General features: G+C 37.3%; 1 protein-coding gene across 2 annotated transcripts in view; it reads left to right on the forward strand.

Annotated features, from left to right (window-relative positions):
- The first annotated feature begins 2325 nt into the window (after positions 1–2325).
- Positions 2326–22430, forward strand: part of GUCY1A1 (guanylate cyclase 1 soluble subunit alpha 1) — a 34903-nt gene continuing 14798 nt past the window's right edge. Inside the window, exon 1 of one of the 2 annotated variants that reach the window (XM_084518115.1) lies at positions 2326–2454. The gene's annotated coding sequence lies outside the window, so the exon portion shown is untranslated. Of the gene's footprint in view, positions 2455–14211; positions 14231–22430 lie in introns of those variants that run through there. The other variant, XM_084518116.1, reaches the window with a different exon arrangement.

Genomic DNA, 22430 nt, shown 5'->3' on the forward strand with positions numbered 1-22430 from the left:
AGTACCTCCAGTCCCACAGGGCTGCTGCCTGAAGCCATCAAGGCTGAGCCATCAGTTGCTCAGCACCCAGCTCTGGGCTGCAGCTTTCTATATTTTCGCTCAATCAGTGTCAGAAATTGCAGTTGCCATGGGGGAGATGATAAATTTGAGAGGCACTTCTTCGAAGACGTATGATTTTGAGAACTTGATTTAAATACAGCAGATGCCAGTAAATGGCAGTTCAGGAGTGCTAATTATGCTCTGAATTATGATTCCCTTATATTTGATTTTACATACATCTTAGCATCATTACAGCAAATCTTGACATTTTATTGGTTGAAAATAGACCTTTAATTTAAAGAAACTGAAGAAAATGCAGCCATTTTAAAGTATAACATAAACGTTTCTTGATGGATTTTTTTTTTTTTTTGAGATCTTATGAAATAAATTTATCTAATCTAATTTTGCTTGAGGAACTAACTTTTCAATGGTTAAAGAAAAAAAGAATACTGCCTGTAGATTAATATTTCAATTAATGTAATTTGAAATACCATTTTCTTCTTCCAAATCCTCACTGCAAAGGTTTTACTCCTAAGCCTTCTCTTTGCCTTTTAGTGCAAGTTTGTAAGTCATTACTAGTGCACATATAGTGACTGATGTGGCAGGGATGAGCAGCATCATTTCAAGAGCTCTGGAAGACCTCTGGATGCTGATGATCCAGTTATTCACCCAATGTCCAAATCCACCCTTGTCACCTAGCATTAGTCTGTTACATTGGGCACAACAGGTTCACACTGCAGTGATCATCAGCTCTAAATTTGTGTCGCACGTCGTGGAATAGGCATTCTCTGTGCAACAGAAGCTCTTACTCCTTTTTGGTAGAGAATCCTGACAACAGAAGCAATCATATCAGGTGCTTACAGAAAAAGCTGGTTCAGAAAATGGGACTGAACAGGAAGGGTAGTTTCTAGACGCAGGTAAACATTGGCAAGACCACACCTTGCCGTGAGATTAGTCTTTGTTTCTAGAGGCAAGAGACTCTATCAATGCACTATTTATTAATTCAGTAATTTTATCAGGTACAGCATGTCCCAGTCTATTTAGCACTCAATTAAGCTTCACATTGTCCATCAATAACTGCAGATATGGCAACAAAATGGGCTTTGGCAGATTATTTTCAGCTGACTGACTGGTGGTTGGAGGAATTCATCAGTTACTTTAGCTGTCAGGTTTGTCTTCTGTCAACACAGCAGGGAGGGAGGAATGGTGTGAAGCAGACATTTATGAAACCATTTTTCAGTTCTGATAGTCAAGAAGGCAACAAATCAGAAATCACTCACACTCTGGGATTTGATATCTCTCTCATGCAAAGTTGATCTGTTCAAAACCACTTTGTTCAAAACCACTTTGTTCAAAACCACTTTCAAAACTCAGAGATATGCTGGTTTTCTTTTGGTTGATTTCAACTCTGTCTTCAGTACTAGCTTGTTAAGTTCCAAGACATTATATCCTTTCTTTTCATATCATGTATTCAACCGCTATATGGTGTATGGTGCTCCTAAAACTCATCCTTGAGCACACAACAGCTGTATTTCTTGGTGAGATCTGTTTGCTTCCATGTGACTTCGTAGGGCAATTATTCCTACTGTGAGGTCTGTCAGTGTTAATTGCCTAAGTCCAGGAAAATAACTATTTCTGACCTAGGGCTTCCAAAAGCAAGCCGGTGTTTTCACAGAGAAAATACTCCATTTATGAAGATTTAAAAATTGTAGAGATGTCATTCTGTTTCGTTGCTGATATTCAAGAGTTAAGAATGGTCAAAAACGGTCTTAATGACTTGGGTAGCTCTATAAAAAGTATTTTCTGAATTTGAAGTGTATCTCGAGATTAACTTGGCACTCCAGTGTTGTGAAATCGTTTGAATTCTTCTTCTTTCCTGTGCTTATTTTTGTTTGGAAAGGTATTGTTTCCCTTCCGTCATTGCTGAGCTACTGGCTGCAGTATTCAGATAGCTACAGTAAAGACGTGTGTATCACGGAACGCATAAAGATGTAGGGTATCCCCAGCGCCGAGTAAACGAAGGCGGTGGTGGCAAAAGTGCAAAGGGAACAAATACGGTAGCACCCCAGTGCCACGCATAGGGCGCGTTCAGAAACCTTCTGGTCTGGGAAAGGCAACCACAGCCCAGGCGGGACCGGCAGCCGGGAGCCGCTGCCCGGAGCAAGCCGCGCTGCTGCAGCCGGGCTGCTCGGGGCGGCGGGGGCCGCGCACCCCCTCCCCGCTCCCCCCGCCGCGCCTCGCCGCGCCGCGGGGCCCGGGGCTCGGGGCCGCCCGTGCGGGCTCTGATTGGGTCTGCGGGGAGGCCCCTCCCGCCCGGCCTCCGCCCGCCCGCCCGGGCGGCCCCGCCGCCGCGCCGCGCCCGCTCCCCAAATACACCTTGGCGGCGCCGGGGAGCGGCAGCGGCCCCGCGGCATGGTGAGTGAGGGAGAGAGGGAGGGAGCGGTGAGTGCCTGCGGGGACCCTGGACAGCGCTGGGACGGGGCGAGCAGCGGGGAGCGGGGAGCTGGGGAGCTGGGGCAGCGGGGGCTGAGCGCCGGGAGCCAGGGGGCGCGGGGAGCCCCCGCTCAGCCCCCGCTCAGCATCCCCGGACCGCGGCGGGGCGGTGCTGGCGGCTTTGGGAGCGGTGCGGGGCCGTGCGGGGCCGTGCGGGGCTGGGGGCTTGCCGAGGGCTGAAGCCGCCAGGGGCACTCGGGCGGCCTTTGTGCGTGGTGAGGCTTTCCAAGAATTTGCCAGCTGATAGTGCCCGTCGAGCTAATTGAAACCATTTAGGCTACTTGCGCTGCCTTACAATTAGGCAAGGTTTCTTATCTCGTTTTCAGAGTAATTCATGTCATTGCACTTCATGCATTAGCCACAAGCCTCATACTTAATCACATGCTTAATGCTCTAACAATAACTTCACTTTTGCATTTATTTCATTTTCTGGCTTTGCACTCCTTATGACTGGCAATTCATTTTTGCAGTCAATTTTCACAGCTTGTCTCTTTTTTTTTTCAGATTTTTTTTCTTTCTTTTTTTCTTTTCTTTTTTTTTTTCTTCTTTCCTTTTCTAAACTGTAGGCTCATAATTCCTTTTCTGCATGGCTAGAGCTAGCTGTTTCTGTGGCTTAAATCCAGGGAACATCATTAGCCTAGGCCTGGTAGAGTTCCTTTATAAAATCATCTCTGTGTATAAACATTTGAGACACTTGAAAAGTTTTTGTTTCTAATGTAAAGGAGCACTTTTATACATCTTATGTAGTCTACCAAGCTTGATCCAATGCTACTCCTAAAATGGCTGTATTTTTAGAGCTGGTCGCTTAGTCTGTGTATGTAGTGAGATGGCTTATTTATGCATGAAGGATGAATTAAGAGGAAAAGGAAAAAGTCCTAAGCAAAGATGTAGCACTGGTAAAATGAGTACTGCAGTGCAATGAAGTCATTTGTAATGCTGTATTGAGCCCATCCAGTTTCACTGGGCTGCAGTTTACAATATGCTGCACATGAGATGGTCTAAAAAGAAATGGTAAGACTTTTGATAGTTGAGATACTAGTAGGGGAAAATGAATTTTTATTCATTTATATTTTTCCATGGTGAAGTCTCTAGTCAGACTCTAGTAACAGAAAAAATGTGGTGGAGCATTTTCTCATAAAAGTGAATTGTAACAAAACAAGTGCAAATGTTCAACTATCTTTGTTAGTAGAATAAAGTGTTTTACTTATTTGGATGTGGCCTAATTGTATAGCTTTTCCTAAAGCAAAAATCCCTGTAGAGCCACTCCCTTTTCTTGTAGTTATGCTAAGATGATTTGTTTCCAAATTACAGAAAGTAGGAGCAAGGAAGCATGCACTTTAAATCACATAAAATAGGTCTACTGCTTTTCTAGCGTTAAGAACAAAAGGTGATGACAGTCCATGCTAGAGAGAGATTCCAGTAACAGACTATTTTATGTAATTAATCAGAGAACAGAGGTGATTGAGGCAACCAGAGAATGTGTGCAAATGTGTTAGAAACGCATGCGATGTTCTCTTCATTGTAGGGAGGTTTCTTGCTTGGATTGCCTTGCTCTGGAGCCATACATTCATAGCTCTTATGACTTTTCTCTTTAGTTTGCCAACAGCAAGACCCTTAAATGAACTAGATGATTTTAAGGAAGCATGAGGAATACTGTAACAGTGACTTTACACTCCACATTCTCAGAAGAGAAAAGTAATTGCTGATATCATGCTGACCCAAAGCATCCAGGAAAAGTAAGGAAGGAGAAAGGAAGTCACATCTTGAGATCTCTTGTTTTTGTTTGTTTTGTGGAATTATGTAGCCTACAGCTACTGTGAGTCATGACAGTGCAAGATCATGAGGCAAACATTGCAGGAGAAACAAAGGAATGTAGTTCTACAGTGGTTTTTTTATCCTTTTTTTTTTTTTTTTTTTTTTGATTTAATCAATAAAATGGCTCACCATCTTTCTTTCTCCCACTGGTTCAGTTGCTGTCTGACTATTCACACAGATTATTCAATTGAGGTTTTGATGAAAAAAAAAAACTTTAAAAATGAGAAGTCAAGGTTAGTATTTGTATTGTGTCCACAGAAATGAGTACTTGTATATTTATCTTATTCTGATTGATGTTTATTTAAAAGTGTCTTTAATCGTTATATGGCAGTCTGTTTCAAAACAGATCCCATAGTGAAATCAAAACATAAATAAGAGTTTATAATAAAATATACTACTCAAAATATCAGTAACAGTCAAAACCTGGCTATGCCATGTAATAAAATGTAAAGTATCACAACCATTATGAAGATGAATGCTGTGTTTGAAATAATGATGAGAAGCAAAGCAAGCAATCCAAGAACTCAAGGTAGATTTTGTATCAAATACAGCTATTTTCCTTTCAACTGAAATGAGTTGTTACACCAAGAGATGTTGTAAATTATATCTTGTTTTAAAAAACAATATCAAACTCCTCTGTAATCCAAGGAAACAGATACAAAATTCTAAGTTTTAAGAAAGGAAACATGTAGTGGAAGGTATTTAGTCATATTTTCTTTCTACTCTGTAGACAAGCATCAAGCTTGCATTTTTTATAAAAGCATATTTATTGAAGAAAACTTCTGTGTAGGTTTTTAAAGAGTGTTTTAAAATAGCTATTGGAAATGACAGGATATGTTTTAAGGATTTATTTAATGATATCTAGAAATCATTATATTGCACCTTGCCTGTTGTATTAGCAAATGGAAATTAAACCATTCAGAACTTTCATTAGAGTTTCTTTGCTGGAGTTCTTTGTGCATTCTGTACTATTTCATTTTTTAAGATCTTTATTGTTTATGTGTTTATTGCAATTCATTGCATTTACTTAGAGGTCATGGTCTTCCATGACCAGTGGTACCAGTGGTAGAGAATCAAGTCTATCATTGGATAGGGGCGATATTTTAAAATCAGTATTCAAGTATAAGCCTTTGTTCAAGAAAGCAACACTGTTCAGGACAGGGTAGTAGTATATATTCAGTTTTAAAATTCCAACAGTACTTATGTGCATGCATCAATGAGCTAAGGCTAGGACTTCCAGTTAGGGCTTAAACCACTGATTTTTTCTTATTTTTTAATAAAAACAAGAAAACTTGCTAAGGACATCAGGGTTTTTTAATTATTATTGGGGTTTTGCGTATTGATTACTATAAACAAAATGAAAAGACCATGTTAATTTCCCCAGTGAAGCCTTTTACTTGTAACACAAGTATAGATTACTACTCATTTGGTAACGTGTTGTTCTTCTAGTTTTTAGGTTGTCTTACTCAGGCGATGCCACTCTTAGATCAGTGCTAGTGTTTCCTGGTTATTTTAACTCATCATTTATGCCTTATGTCTCATACTGTATCCTTTATTTTTGTAGATGTGGAGTTTAGATGTATCTGATGTCTACTATCTTAGCTTAGTTTAATGTAGTTTGTTAAGGAGGGCAAGTTCCACTGCTGTCAGTTGTTATGCTGCTTCATGACATTAAATCAGAGCACAGATATACTGTAGGGATTAATTTTACTTCACTATAGAGATTTCATCAAGTCCTGTTCATTGTGAAGTAAATTTGAGGTTTAGGGCTTCCACAGACAGACCTTTGACCTTTAGAATAATCTCACCCTACCAGAGAACAGTGTTTTGTGACATTCACTTGCATTTATTTTTCATTCATATTTCTTACGATATAATAGTTTTGTTAGGTGGAATTAGTGCCTCTGCTAAGATTACAGCTTTCACATCTAACTGCAGAGTAGTCTAACATTCTTATTTTATTGAAATGTCCCCTTCCATAGTTCAGGGTCTGTTAGGCACCTTCCCTGCTTCTTGAACCTGGCAGTATTACCATTATTTTTGATTTCATTATTCTTAATTTCACTGCTCAAACTAAATTAGTTCAGTTGTGTTACTTAGAGCTAAGCTGTGAATTGATTTTCTTCTTGCATATTCATTATAGAAGTAGCTCTTTTAAGAGAAGGGTGCCCTGTTGGTCATATTCAGACAAGCCAGCACCAGTAGGGTAATTTCCCACAGCCAAGACACAGAGCCTAGATAATAAGCAAGTAGTGACCTTACCTATTATTTCTGAGGGGGCACTTCTTTCATGGGACCCCCTATGACTGTATCTTGCACTTGTGTGTTTCTGCCTGAATGTGTAGCAAATGCTACAAATGCTGTCCCTGCTTGAGTGCCAAAGATACTCCTTTCTCTGCCATAAGACAAGGAGAAAAATGCCTGAAGCATTGCACCCCAGCATGGGCCTATGGTGCACAGAGCTCTCTGAAACTCTCTTTAGGGACTGTTTGCCTATGACTTGCACTTTACGCATGGCTATGCCCATTGATTGTTTCAGCTAAGTCCATATAGAAAATAGGTCAGCCATGCAGTGGCTCAGGAAGAGAGCTTTAATTGTGTGGCTTGTAATCTAGAAAGCTGGGTGTGTGCATCATCATGGAAGAGGCTGGAGGCAGTTCCAAAGATTTTATCAAGCATTGTGGAATCTAGCCCTTAGACAGCTATTAGTATTACAGTTACAGGGAATATCCCATGCAAGTCATCTAACTGTTTCAGCGTGAGTAAAATTTTCTTGCTATAAGGCAATGTGCTCAAATCATTTATTTTTTTTCACAAATGGAAATTGAAACAAACATACATTAATGAAGTAAATCTCTTCCTTAGCCCCATTCTAAGGTATTCAGAATGAAAATAAAACATTCTTTTCGGAAACTGTCTTTTGTGGGAATCCTCCCGGTAGTCTTAGTGCAGCATAATCCTAGAACGTCACAGATTCCAGAGGATGCGATAAAACATGGTTTCTGCAATGACACACACAGGGGTTGCTGCTAAACTCTCCACTTTTAATCAACAACAGCATGGTTGTTTTTGAGATCCCAAGAACGTTTTTTTCTATATTAAATGGGAATATGTTGTACAGTGGCAACTGCCTTTCTAATCCTCACCAAAGTAAACGTGTTTAATTTCATTTTAACCTCGCATTTCACTTGGCACTTGATACAGATGGAAACTGACAAAAGCTGCTCAGGGAGAGCTGATTTCCCTCTTCGGCAAATGCAGAAACCCTTCACACAAGAAAGAGCATTAGTAAAAGGCAATTGCAGAACACCTCAGCAAGATTTCCAGTTTGTTGCTTAGAAAAATTGGGTTTTTGCATTTCCTTGTAATTACTTGTATGATTTGAAGATGGAAGACAATACACCCAGTTGCTTTCTTGTTGGTAGGGAGGGGTGTCTGCTTATACTAATAGCTGTGTGGCTTTGTAGTCTTGACTGCAGGCATTCTGGAGCCTAAAATACTTATTACAGTTGCTGTTTTAAATAGCACTTCTAAAAATGGCGAAATTTCCATGTCTTTGGAGAAAGCATGCATCAATCTAACTTTTAATTCCCCCCCTTTTTTTTTTTCTTTTTGCCTAAATTGTCTTCATAGTTACCCATTTGCACTAGTAAGCTGAGAGTACGAAATCATTGGCCTCTTGTGGAGGAAAAAATATTCAGTGAATTGAAAATGTGTTCAGATTTTGGTGCAAATAACCATTAATCCACAAAGCATGTTTAAAGGTAGGATTTTATACTTTCACATGGGAAGAATGGTATGAAGGGAAGGATAGTCTTGGAGCTTAAGAAACTTAACAAGGCTTTTGGTGAATATGGTACCAATTTTTCTCCTCGAAATGTCCAGGAAATCAAGACAGGAATAATTGCAATTAATTGTAGACTGAATTAAATGCTTATTTTGATGCAGTTGAAGTTAAAGCTTCCCAAATGTGTTGCATGATATTAATAAAAACCAGCCAAGAGGAAATGCCTTTCTTATAAGCAATTGCAGGGCCTTCCGAAATGAGAAAATGAAGTTAACCCTGGTGTGTGTTAGGCACAAAGTTATATGATGAGGATACCTTCCTCGTTCTGCTTTTATATATAGCACCTGCATACTTTTATGAATCTATCTGCAAAAACTATTTGAATTTCACTTGTAGGAATGTGCAAGTGTTTCTTTCCCATATTAATTCTAAAATCTGTATGCAAATAGAAGTAAGGTCAAATCTTACAAATGATTTTTGCAAATCACTCAGATCTAATGAACTTATATCACAAAAAACTTGTGCAACTCTGTTCAAGAGATCTGGATTTACTTCTTAATTATCTGGATTTATTTCTTAGTTATTAAAAGAGGCATAGTAACATTTCCTTTCATACCCATTTTTCTGTCTTAGCTATTCAGAGGGCAAGTCCTTCAAGTGAAATAGTATCTTTTACTATATATCTGTGTATGGTCCTGATCTTAATTTGGGCCTTCTGGGAAGTTAAAATAAACAAATAATACACCTAGCAACAGCGATAGAGAAAAAACAGCTACTCCAGCAGAACGCAAGATGACAATGGCATAATTTCTCAGTTGAGAAACCTGTCCAAAGATAAACTCATCAGACAGAAGGTTAAATAACAGTATTTCAGTGTAAACAAAGGCTCCATAAGAATTTTCATATGTTGACCAAGCATCAGTGTCACTAACTGAATGGTATTCTACTTGATAGCTAAAATGTAATTCATTAGTTCCTTTCCCAGACAGAAAAAAAAAAAAAAAAAAAAGGTTTGGTTGTGTGGTGGAAATGAAATACTATAGAGTAGAGCATCTTTCAGTCATGGGTTAGGCATGGCTTTCAAAATGTTTTAATAGGCTCATGAGGCAGAGACTACGTACATAGTTTGACACTGAAAATCTACAGCTGATCTGAAAATTAGCATCAGCTTAGATCAGCTCTGCATTTACTCTGCATGTCATGTGCTCCAGATCTGCGAGAGATGCAGCATGATAGTCAAGTATATGTGGAAAAAGTCATTGACCATATCAATGGTAAATTTTGGAACCAATTAACAGATTAGTCAGAGTTCAAAATATGCAAGTATACCACGCTTGAGATAATGGTGGGCATCATGACAGAAAAAATATTATTCTCATAGAAGAGTTGAGTCTGGCACTAGGAATCAAGAGTAAAAACCGTGTTTTATCTATTGACTAATATAGTATGTGAAATATGATTTAATAATATCTTCCTTCCAGTTTCTCTTTGGAAATAATTTCCAGTCCTAAACAATAATAAGTTTTAAGCAAAAATATATTTAAAGAGGAATTAAAAGATAGAACTATATTTTCAAGTAGGATTTGAATTGGTGAAGAGGGAGGAGTACTGAAGGAATATGGGACTATGGTCTACATATAGCAAAAGCTAGAAAAGAACATCCGTCTTTGCCCATGCTGTGGGCATGTTTTGGTTAGCAAAAATTGGAATAGGGAAAAAATGAGAGAAACTGAAATGAGAACAGTACTGCCAGAAAAGCACCAAAAGGGCTTGATATATTTTAAAAAAATTCATTTATGTTTTATTGCAGTTGCTGCAATGTACTGTATTGTAAATGGCCGGTCTATCTAACAATGGAATAAATATGCAAGAATTTTTATGCTCACTGGTTTGTCTCCCTGCTGTCACTCTAAAACCATGGAAAACACTGATAATGTTTAGTCAAATATTAATATATTAATTCAGATATTTATTCCTAACTTAGATTTGGTAATCCAGCTTTTAGCAAAGAAGCTACATTACTTAGCAATGTGCTTCTTTTGTCAGTTTGAAATATAATGGGCAGTACAGTATTTAGATGCTAGTTATAAACAGAGCTGAAAGCTCAGAGCAAAGGTTTACAACATAAATATGCTGCAAGAAATTCATTCCTTTATTGTCACCGGATACTTGGAAAGTTAGTGCTTTTGTCTCATTGGAAACTACCTGGTACAAATATTTAAAACATGTATTTCGAATTTTCAGTATCACCTAAGTTGTAAAGAGAAATATCAAAAGCTTCTGACTTCATGCAAAGGAAGACTATATATACAATGGAGAAAACTTTCTTTCCTCCCCATTTTCTAACTGCTGAGAACACAAACTCTGCAAGATTCACAGTCTTTCCAGGTGCTCCAAAATACCAAGATAGCTAATCTTGGCAGGAAATTTTCATGAATTCTTCATGAAAGGTATACGACCTCTCTTCATCCTCAATTTTAGGTCTCTGGTTATGTCCTCTAGAAATCCATGCCTATCATTCCCTCCCTTTTCCCCAACTATACACATGATCTCTCTCTTCGTTGCGAAATGTCATATCTCTAGAAAAATAGGGAACTTTCTGTGTAGCATCATCTTTCTGTACACATAAACAAACACCTAGGTGGAAATTATTACTTGTTACGGGGTTTTGGTTATGAAGAACTCGATTAACAATAAATTTAACCTTCCAGTCAAAGGAGCATTTATTTTCAAATAAATTTTGAATTATTATTATATTGAAGTACTAATCTGAGTACATATGGACTTGCTAGGGCCAGAATTTGATTTTGGTTTATTTTTATGGTTTTACCCCACAGTTCACTGCCACCTCTCCCTGTCCTTACGCATCTGAAACAACTGAATTGTTTTCTGTGCTGTCTTAGAGCTAGTATTCAGAGTACCAGTATGCAACATTGCAAGTTGGAGACATCCTATTATCTGGCCCCTTTATAACCCTCATAATAGTTTATTTTAAAATTGTTTTTGCCTCGAACTTCAGCTTACACCTGACCTTGTATAAAAACATAGTCTGTGACAGCTTGCTGAACCACTTAAGCAGATCTTTAAATAGAGACGTGCTTATTATTCCAATCTCCACTGTGGTAAGATTTTTGAAATTAATGTGGTTCCTTAATATAATGAAAAAGCAGGTGTTTGGGGGTGGCATGCCTATTTTAAAGGTTTAAAAAATAGTAAATACTGAGTGGGTGTTCTTTAACATTTCAGTGAGAAATAGTACTCGAAAGACTTTTGATGTGGGACTTCAAGTGTTTCTTACAATATCTGTGTAGTTTATCTATCATTGCAGAAGCTGAAGTGCTGAGACAAAGGTGTTTAACAATTTCATTTGATATAAGTATTAGTTCACAGTTAAATAAATCTGAGATGACCCTGTTACCTCAGTAAAGGCAATACAGTCCAGATTCTCTATAGTCCTTGCCTATTACTTCAGGGTTCAGATTTAAGCCTTCAAGAATGACTGGCACGTTGTATCTGTTGGTCAGTTGTCATTTCCACATACCTATGTGGTGCTACTTCTCTTTACCTGACGCTCTCATTTGGAGCATTAGCCTCTAAAGCAAGACTGTGTTTGTTCCTTCTTTGTTTTGCCTGAGGACTGAAACCCAAAGACTCCCAGCACCAAAGCGTAAATTACCATACTTTGAACTATGAACTGTCCTACCTTCTGTGGTGCCAAAGTGCAAGCCGTACCTTCCTTCCAATTACTGGTAATTGCTAACAGTAGCACAGTCTCATGCTGCCTCACTAGGTTGGAGGTCTCAGCCTTTAAGGAAGCCAGGTAAGTAGTATTTCCATCTTGGTATCTCAGATGCGTATGCAGCACTAAATGGTGTTTCAGAAGGCCTGATGGAGAAAAGAAAGATTCCTCACAGACATATAAAAGAAAAGTGAAATACCTCTACAAAATAAAATGTAAAACTATGAAATCTTAAATCAGCTAAAATGTGTATCTTGCCTTTAACTTACAAATCAATGCAATTTAAAACAAAATGCTAGAAAATAACGTATGAAATGTCAGGTCTAGAAAATTCTTCTTTCTGTTATAACACCAGGTTACCACATTAAGCAGTGCAAGAAAACAAGGTATGTCACTCCCTGCCTACCATTAGATGCTAGTGAGACAAAACACTGAAACTAGAACTTCAATCTTGGAAGCCAGATCGGGGTGATAAACTTGTATCCTTCTGTATATAATCTGCAACTGAGAATAATACACAACCAATAAAGTTGGTTGAAACACAAGCTGTAGTAACTACATCAACAAAAAATCTTCTAAAATCTAAAATATTGCTGAAAAAGTTCATTGCTATTATCATGTCAACATTTTCTATTGGCTTTACTGAAGACTACAGACAAATGATTTGCATAAGTACCCAGTGTACTTCAGTGAAGTGCGCTTGTACTGCAGAAAAAGCTATATATCAGTAAGAGAACCATCTATGCCTTTGCAAATTGGCATAGGCTCTGTTGCCTATGTTTTCCTTCTTTTTTACAGATTTTTAATCATCATGTCTTCCTATAGGCTCCCTTCTCTACTACCTCGTGTTTTTTTTGTTTTTTTTTTTTTCCTCCTTGTTCCTTTTTCTATGTTTATATCCCTTCTCTCCTTTTTCTCCTTCACATAATAAAGAACGGCAGATATTGTAAAATAATGTTATGATAAATGAAAAAGACTATGCTATCTGAGAAATGGAGCAGAGCTTTGATCTTTCAGACTTCAGTAAGTATACAGTGAAGTTAATATTGCAGATAATGCAGTTAAACAGGTTGTGAGATCAGGAACCATGGTCAGTTGTAGGTCCTCTTCATAGAATAACCCTAGGAAACTTACGCTGTGGTTCCTACTGTGCACAATGTTATGCATCACAGAAGCTGTTTTGTTTGGATAACAAACATATTGTTTGGTAAGAGTGTTAGGTGTTTGGTGTTAGGTCAGAGGTTGGACTCGATGATCTTGAGGTCTCTTCCAACCTAGAAATTCTGTGAAGAGTTCTTCATATGATTCTTGCCTTTGAAAAATCTATGTCCTCTGGTGAAATCATCTCCCTTGATTTATGGAAAAATTATCTGCATTTTCCAAATGGGAGAAAGACCTAAGAACCTTGCCCAGAAGGTCGTAGGAGTTTGTGGGAAAAGTAGCAGGAGAATCCTTATGGTTAAAATACGTTTAATTTATTTCCAAAATTAAATGTTGAATTTGTGTATGAATTTAAAAGCCAGTGATTGGTACATCATGACCAGAGATTCTCCACTGTATTCTTTGTTAACCCTTTCTTGGATTTCCATTCTTCCAAATCTCTTAATCTGTTTTGTTTCTCTTGGCAGCACCCTTTTCTCTGTATTTCTCCAGGCCCAGTTCAGGGAAACATACTTGCTCAGGACAGAGCTTTGCCACAGAAATCAGACAGTTTCAATCAAACTTAAAAGCATTTTAAGCCAAGCATATTTTTTCTTTGCTATTTCAGAAATTCTGGAAGATAGATACTATTTGTATTTCTGTGGGATTAAATACCCAAATGTGATATTGCCACAAGAATTTGCATTTCAATGGCTAATGTACTTGAGTTGGTATATTGTGTGGTTTGGAACATGCTAAATGTTTCTAAATGCATCTGTTATAACTGGGAGAGCAACACTGACTGAGGTTTCTCCCATTTGACAGCACTTTAGATATAAGGACAGAACTTTTCTCTGTTCTTTAGGGCTACTGAACATTTGGAAATTAACATACCACGTGTGGAAGCCCAGTATTTCACAAAACATCTAACTTTCACTTTGTTTTATTATTTTAATGAAAAAAAAGCTGTTTTATATAAATTCACGTTTATCACATATATATATCACATATATATTTATATATATCTATATCATGTATTTATATATTCACATATCTATCTTTCCCTGCTTTAAATGTGTGTCTGCTGCATTTTCCAAAGGAGTATTAGAAACCAACTAAGAAAGCAACTCAACAGTGAAATTGGTGTTGTAATGTATTCCTAGAGGATTCAGTTGCACAAGATGTGCTGATATCCTTTGGAATTGTACTTTACAAAGGTAAGATTCACTGCCTTTGTGCACTCAAATATTTTCTAAAAATAGCACATTGTCTGAAAAGTGACAGACCAATCAGTGAAATAAAAAATGAAGGTACTCATCTACAGTGTGCACGGCCAAATCAGCTATTTAAAATATTTTAATCGCATTTTGTAGCAGAAAACATCTGTAACCGTTTAATTGAAAAGGAAGGTGCCTTCTGGTCCAGCCCTGCAGATACCAAGAAGGAGAACAATTAGGGAAGTAGCTGATTTTTCCTCTTCTTCAGAGCTGCTTTCTTTGCCTTGGGCTCTAGCTAAAGCAGTGTCAGTAGTTGTGTGATAGCTGTGAAAAAACATCTTCAACTATCTGTTCTGGTTGAATACAGTTCTTGAATCGAAGAGCTATATTTTATTTTATTTTGTTTTCCTATCTGAAGAAATTACAAGGCCATGACTTTGCTGTTGCAGGACAAACCATCTTCACTAATTAGAAGTTTCCGCTGTTAGCTTCCCATGCATAGCATTTAACTTTTCCAGAATTTTAAATGAGATCAGTTCTGTGTTTACTATTACATCCACACATCTACATGCAAATCAGTATTTTTGTGACAATAGTGGCAGATCTGGTAGGGTCTAATGCTATTCCTACTATATACAGAAACTTGTTATTGACCTCAGTGCAAGTTGGCATGAGTGCTTAACTATGAATAAGTATGAAAGGCATTTGTCAGTGACTTTCAGCGTGAAAATGGTCTTGTAGATGTTGTAAGCACAAGTTGCAGGTGACAAATATTAAGTTTAAAAACTCTGTGGTTGAAATCTACTGATGAAGCACTTTGCTTTCCACAGATCTAATTTTCAAACAATTTTCCAAGATCCAAAATCTCTAAAATTTAATTTAAAACTGAGAACACATAGGGAATGTTTGCACTGTCATAAGACACAATAGTCAGTGTTTTATATTCCTCTAGAACTTTCCAGTATCTTTGGGAAAAGAGTAACAATAATGGTGTTAGATATGCCAGTTGTGTAAACAGTTACGCATCTTCAACTTCAATCGGATGAATACAAACATGTAAAGTCTTGGCAATATAAGTGTCTCTGAAGAAGCAGTAGAATTATTTTGTCATCTCTGGAGATGCTTTACAGTTGATACAGACCATGGTCCTCAAAGGAGAAGTAACTTCATGTATTAGAAATTTTGCACTTTTAATAAGTTTGTTTCATTTATTACAGAAGATGTAGCAATCCTGGATAAATCATGAATACTAGCTAAAGATTTCAGTGAAAAATACTCTGAAATTTATTAGATTTCATTTTTATTGCAGATGATTAAAATTGTTTCTTTTTATTTATTTTCTTTGCTCCTAAAAAGTGTTTACAGTCTATGAGCTAAACAAAAACAGCATTTGGAGACACTCAAAGTTATAGGTCTACTAAAATGAGTAAACCTATATGTACTGGTAAGTTTGAGAGATTCATCTCTAAGTATGTGTTTTGAAAGAATTTGTAGCCACAACAATTGCCAACTTCTTCACATTCTAGAGGCACGGTGTTCACCTTTTGTAAATTCTAATTTACATTCTACTGACTATGGGCAAGACTTTGATCTTTGCATTTAATTTAACTCCTCCTAATTGCCATGAACCCTGTATGTCTGCAGGACAAGCTTTAATTCCTGAAGTGACAGAAAGAATTCTGAAGACACAAATTTTATTTATTTGCTTTCTTAAGACACTCATTAAAAAATTGTACTTTCATGGAATGCAAATGAAGATTAAAGGGAAATGCCATGTTTAAAATATACTCCTTTAGAAGTGTGAGAACAGTTTTTGGAAACTTGGATAATTTTAGGTATTGCTTGTCCTCACTGCAGCACCTCTGTTTCATTTGCTTCTCTCTTTGCATAGTTCTGGTGTCATCAATTATGTCAGACCAATATCAGGAGTACTCAAAAAAATAATCTGTTGTGGATACACATAACAGGTTATACTGCTTGTGAGTTATCTCCAGCTCTGCCTCAGAACTAAGGTGTGACTAACATGTGCCATCAAAGTTAGGAGTACCCACAAAGTAAGGTAGCTGGGGTTTCCATGGGTAGTATCTCCACTTAGTATCTCTAAGTCACTTAGCTGGTGGTACTAGCCATGCCTCAGACCAGCAATGAGGTTGAGAGGACATGCTATAACCAGAAACTGCTGTTTCTGCCTGAGAGCATGATGGGGGAGCTGAGAATCAGGTGCACAGAGACTGCCTGCTGGGCTTGCTGTGGAGTGTTTTCACGGATAGGCTTTGACTAACAGGAAGAGAATATTTTTCCCACGCTATCTTCTCAGCATGCCTCCCTGTAATTTGGTCCTAGCATAGGAAAAATATTTATGAATGAATGCGCATGTGATACTTAAAATGACAAATATACATTTTATAAGCAACATTTGGGAATTAGTCCTTCCTTTAGTCACATGCCAAAACATGGAGGCAGTAATTAGGGTCCCCCTGTGCCTTTAATTGAAACCAGAGATGTAGCTGCAACATAACTTTCACATCTGGAGTCTGGGCCTCTCCCAGGACTATATTTGGATCCAGGGATTTGCTGCAGACCACTGGAGGGAAATGAGTCAGTCTCAAAATCAGTATCAGAAATCCAGTGATACTTTAAAACTAGGGGTTTTGCCTGTCTCCAGGAATACTGGTTTCTATGCTATGGTACAGAGCTTGATGTTCTTCTACAAATGTTAATATTTTAAAGTAGAATAAATGTATGTCTCATGATGACCTTAACATGAGATGCATTAAAAGTTTTGAGGTTTACTTTTGTATTTCCTGAGACTTATTTTCTGCTGATTAAAGTGGGGACAAAGAAAGGGATAATTCAACATTCTTACTTCATTTAGTTTTGCAACGGATCACACTCTGTAAGACGTAGCACAAAGAAAACACTTGATTGCATTTTTCTGTTTCTTAAAACATTCCATGAAGAAAAAAGGTAGAAAGATGAATAAATTCCACACGACACGGGAAGAAAGTCTTCCTTGTAAACAAGGTCTAGGTTTTTTAGTTTGTCCTAAGCAGTTATACAGGACAGAGACTATGATAAGTTACCACACTGAATTTGGATTTAGCAAAATATTTGGGTTGTTAAACCAACAGTTGATTAGGATAACTTGTCTAATCTTATCATAACTGCATTACTACTTTGTGCATAGCTTAGTAATCACTGGAATTCCACTAGATTGTTTGGTATATGCAGTGATATCTCCTTCCTATCAAAATCAAGCATTCTATGATTTATAGAAGAGTTGTGAGTTTATGTCTCTTAAAAATAGCCCCAAAGAGAGCTAAATCTGGCAGTCCGGCTACTGGAACTAGGCTTGCATAGCGCACAAAGGCAATTTTTTCATTTTGGAGTGAAAAATAACACTTCTCTAAAGAGTTCTGTGGTACAGACAGATCAGAAGTGGGATGACTTGTCAGAAAGAAGACTGAATGTTTGGGGGAATAAGAAGAAAAGTTAATGACTGACAAAGCATCTTTCTTGCTACAGATAGAACAGAATTTGAGATCACTGGTATCCAAGAAATTACTAGATTCAGCAAAGTATTGTAAAGTCCAGTTTCAAATACCATGTCTCATCTCACCTGATCTACACAGAGGAAAACAATCTTGTCATCAGTTATTGCCTTTGTTCAAGTAGCCAAACTGCGCCTAGGACAAGCCTAGAATTTTGCTGAATACAAAGGTACTACTTCGTAGTCCAAGTGAAGCCTGGTCAATAGTAGCTAAACAAGGGTGTTACTGATTCAGGACTGAATAATCACCTACATTTGGAGTTTCCTAGAGTTTTGCACTTCACCTAATACGCACACGTGATACTTTTTTATTATTATTATTCTTGCATAACGTCACAGTTGTCCTCAGGTAGGTTAGCAAATGTGAGCAAAACCCTGTTAAAGGACCAAGTTACTGGAAAGAAGTAAATGAGGCATCCTCAAATTTCAGTGGAAGGGTTTGTCTCTTACTGGGGAGATACAGGAAAACATCTCATTTCTCTTTATGAGGACAAACCTCTTCCAAGATGTCCTCTACCTAAGTCACCAACTGGCAGTTTTCTATTTGTTATGACTTACTACTGCTCAGAAAGTTGAAAACAGATTTGCCTGTCTCCTCTGGTTCCTTGCATATTATGCTCTCTAAAGCACCAATACTGAAACAAATTAATGATTTGAAGGTGTGTGCTCTCTGAATGTGTTCAAGTTTAGTGAAGCAGCCAGAGTAAGCTAGCTTATTTACTTGTACAGGATTTAACAAGATTAATAAATACTTACTTCGACTTTTAAAAATATTAACTTATATTTTGATGCACGCTTGATCAATTTTCTAGGAAGATTTTAGAAGCCTCCTTAAAATCTTTGGAAATGGACAAATCACTTTGATTCTGCAGCTACACACACCACTTTAGATAGAAAAAGTAAAGTGCAGATATTGCATTTCAGATTTGTAAGACTAAATGACAGCATTCAGTTTTTTTCCCCTCAGTTTGTTTGCTGACAAGAGCTGAATCCACAATGAGGTATTTCTGATAGGGTAATGGGTACTACTAACCTGTCTTGCTAGGAGCTGACTGTATTTTGCCTGTGCATAAAGTAACAGATCCTGCCTTGCTCTGTGCAGAGTCCTACTGGCAAGGTGTAAAAGGCAGTGATTTCTGAATCCCACAGGAATTAGAGCTCAGTAGGAATTGCAGCTCTAGATTTTACATAAAAGCAAGATAGAAGTTAACAACTACTTCTGTTGAGGCGATAACTTCCAGACCACACTAAGCTCCTTCAAGCGCTGCAATCACTCTTGTGCTGCAGAAAGTTAGATCCAGTCAGCAATATATTTTGACTGATGCAAAGCAAACTATATATATATATTTTTTAATTGTTGCTTAACATATAGCAGTTCACCTTATGTATGTCTGATTAAAAAAAGTAACACAGTAGCACATAACAGATTCTGCCCTTCTCTAAGCAAAGGGCTCAGTTTACATGAAGAAAAAAGTATGTAATGTTGCTTCTAATTTTTCACCCACGTCTGCAAGTTAAGATTATAAAACAACTTTAGCTACTGTTAGCAAGTGGCATTGCTTAATTCGTATAAATGGCTATGTTAATATTAAAGAGTTTTACTGTATGATTGATTCACTGCACTTTATTTCATGCTATTGTCAAGGAAATGTTTTAGCAGAGGAAAATATTCAGAAGCAACTAGTACAAACAAGCATACAGGAAGGCATTTTGGCTGTAAGACAAGTACAGATGTAAATATACAATGAAATGTTTGCACAGAGCATTTTGAGCACTGTTAAATTATTCTACTGCTATGACTATACTATGTAAAGTCATTTTAGTTTTTCTGAGTGGCACAATGCCATGTTCTATTCAGTCAGACATCAAATAAATTAATTGCTTGTAGTTTAATCTCACCACAGATTATCTAATTTTAATTTTCAGTTTGTTTCCAAAGGTAAATAAGACAGCAATTAATACAGCAGAGATGGAGAATTCACATTAAACACTGCAGCTTCCCTGGGATAAGCTCTCAGAAAGCATGTTTGGAGAGAAATCAAAACCAGAAACTTTTTTTCACTTTTCCTCAAGTTGTTTTTTTCTTTTTTTTTTTCTTTTTTTTTTTTTTTTCTAGTTATGGTCAGAAAGTGTCTTTAAATATTATCAACCATGGAAAGGCTGGAGTTCATTATTCTTGAAACACATCTGCAAATGTTTGATTTAACCTGTGATATGTGCCACATCTCATCTTTCTCATACCTTTTAGTCCATTATACTGCTGGAATTCCTTCCTTAAATTCTACAGTAGTGATTCACTGTCCTTCTCCTTTCAGACACTTAAAACCCCTGTCTAATTACTGTTTGAGTGAGGCAGGTTTTCCTAGAACTTAACGGACTTTTATTTTCTGAATTTTAGTTACTTTAAGTACATGATACTCTTAAGATACCAAATGGAAACTCGATGTTTCAATTAAGAAAGACCTAGTATATGTATGGTTTTTATTTTCAGTATTTGAATCCTCTGAAGTTGTGATGTAATCAGGTTTCCACTCTGTGTCTTTAAAGATGTGATTTAGGGGGTCTTGTCATTGCAGGAACAGAATCTTAATGTGATCACTGCTTTAAACTTGCTATGCCTAATAAGGTGATACTGGTTTGAACTGGAGTACATGCTATCAAAGGTTCATCCCCTTTGTTCCTAGGAAAAAAAGGATAGTTACAAAGTATTTCTGCAAAAGCATTCTTTAGGAACTGTGTCATAATTACTTGGAATTTAAAGATCTGCACATGAAAAATATTATTTTTGTACAACAGTGTTATTACTAGAAATGTCACAGATCTCATTTTACATTCTTGCAAATGCATGATAGCTTTTATATAAACAGCAGTTGGCAGGAACACAACATCACATTCAGAGGAAGGGCACAGATTCTAGCGCCCACTGGGGAAGAGGAGGCTAAGAGTGTGGGTGTCCTACAGCACCGAGGACGGTAGACTGCATCCCAGAAAGAAGCTGTGAATACAGCAGATGCATGCCCAGCAGCTCTGCCAACTCAGGGATTTTCGTGTCACTGCCCACTTTGCCCCTGAGTTAAGTCCTGGCCTGCGATGATCTTAGGGTGGGACCTGATTCCCACCATGCAGCTTCTGGCCACTCCAGGTTTTCCTGGTGTAAAATAATGGCAGTAAGTTCCCTCACTGAGCTGATTCTGCCTGCCCAGATATTTTTTATACTGCATTGAATGAAACTTTATTAAAATACAATATCCTACAATGGAATTGAACCCCCATGTGATTCCAGATTACTGTCTTCTAGAAAGAAATAATTCTGCCAACTGGGGGAGGGGAAGGGTTGGACACAACTAAAAACTACTAATCATTGCTGAAGGTCAGTCACTACCTTTGTTCGTAATTTAGTGCAAATGCGCTGAAATTTGTTGGTACCTAATTTAACCATTAACTCAGTCTCACATTCTTCACAGACAGAGAACCTTTTGTGTTTTTTTAATTTATTTATTTTTAATAGCAACACATAAATGAAGTATGGCATTAACTGGGAGATGCTCTAGTGTTTTATTACACTTAAACATATTTCAACAAAAAAATATTTCAGATTTTTTTTTCCAAAATTTTACTGCTCTTGATTTAAAAAAAGTTTTAGTAGTGTTACTTTGTAAATTCAAGATTTATCTTGACATTTAAGGCCCAAATTGAGCAAAGCATGTATGTATATATGTATGATCCATCACAGACATAAATCTATTTTTGGCAATGCTTCACATATATACTTACATTACTATTTTTCTTAACAGTTTTAGTACACAGATTCAGTACACTGTCCAATTAAGTACAAAAAAGATGCATTTTTTTCTGCTTTCCTTTTTTACTAAAGCAATATGAGGTTATATAATGGTTCCTGAAGGAAAATATTTACATATATATGTAAATACTTATAAAGAAAACTAATATATATTCATGCATACAGAATGTGTGATTCTTGCTTAGAATTTTTCAGTGCCTCATCTGCTACACAAGAGTGTGCAACAATAAAAAAATAAGCATTACTGATACCCATGCAGTAGAAACAAATAATTTTCTATATGAAAACTGAAATCAGAAATACAGAATCTTAAACAGTCTTTAGCCTCTTATTCTTAGCATTGTGTTTACCGATTCTTAAACTAATAGTATATTAATTTTGATAGATGTCCCCTAGAAGCTGACCTGACACCATCAGTATTAAAGCATACTTTAAAAGGCCTTTTCTGCCAATGCTTTTTTTTTCCTTTTTTTTTTTTTTTTTTCCCCCTTTTCAGCAGGAGGTCCAGCCAAAGTGGCTTCTGCCTGTTTCTTCTCTTATCCATGCCACTTGTGCTGGCTCTGCAGCATACCCCTGCTGTGCCATTCATACAGCTGTTTCAAAAGAAGCAGTTGATAACCTGTATCAGAGAATTAGTTATTTTTAAACTCTGGTGCAATTGCTATGTGACCCTAAAAGCCCTTTGGGTGTCTCAGAGGGAGGAAAAAGCAATGTGGTGCACAGGCTGATTAAAGCCACAGTGCCTCTGAAAGAAAGTGTTATTGTACTACATCTCTGGAGAGAGAAATGTAACACGTTAGCTGCTTCAAGAGTTGCCTGAAGGTCTCAAGGATTACCTTGTTAGAGTA

Source organism: Aythya ferina (genome assembly GCF_964211825.1).
Source record: "Aythya ferina genome assembly, chromosome: 4".
Classification (NCBI taxonomy): domain Eukaryota; kingdom Metazoa; phylum Chordata; class Aves; order Anseriformes; family Anatidae; genus Aythya; species Aythya ferina.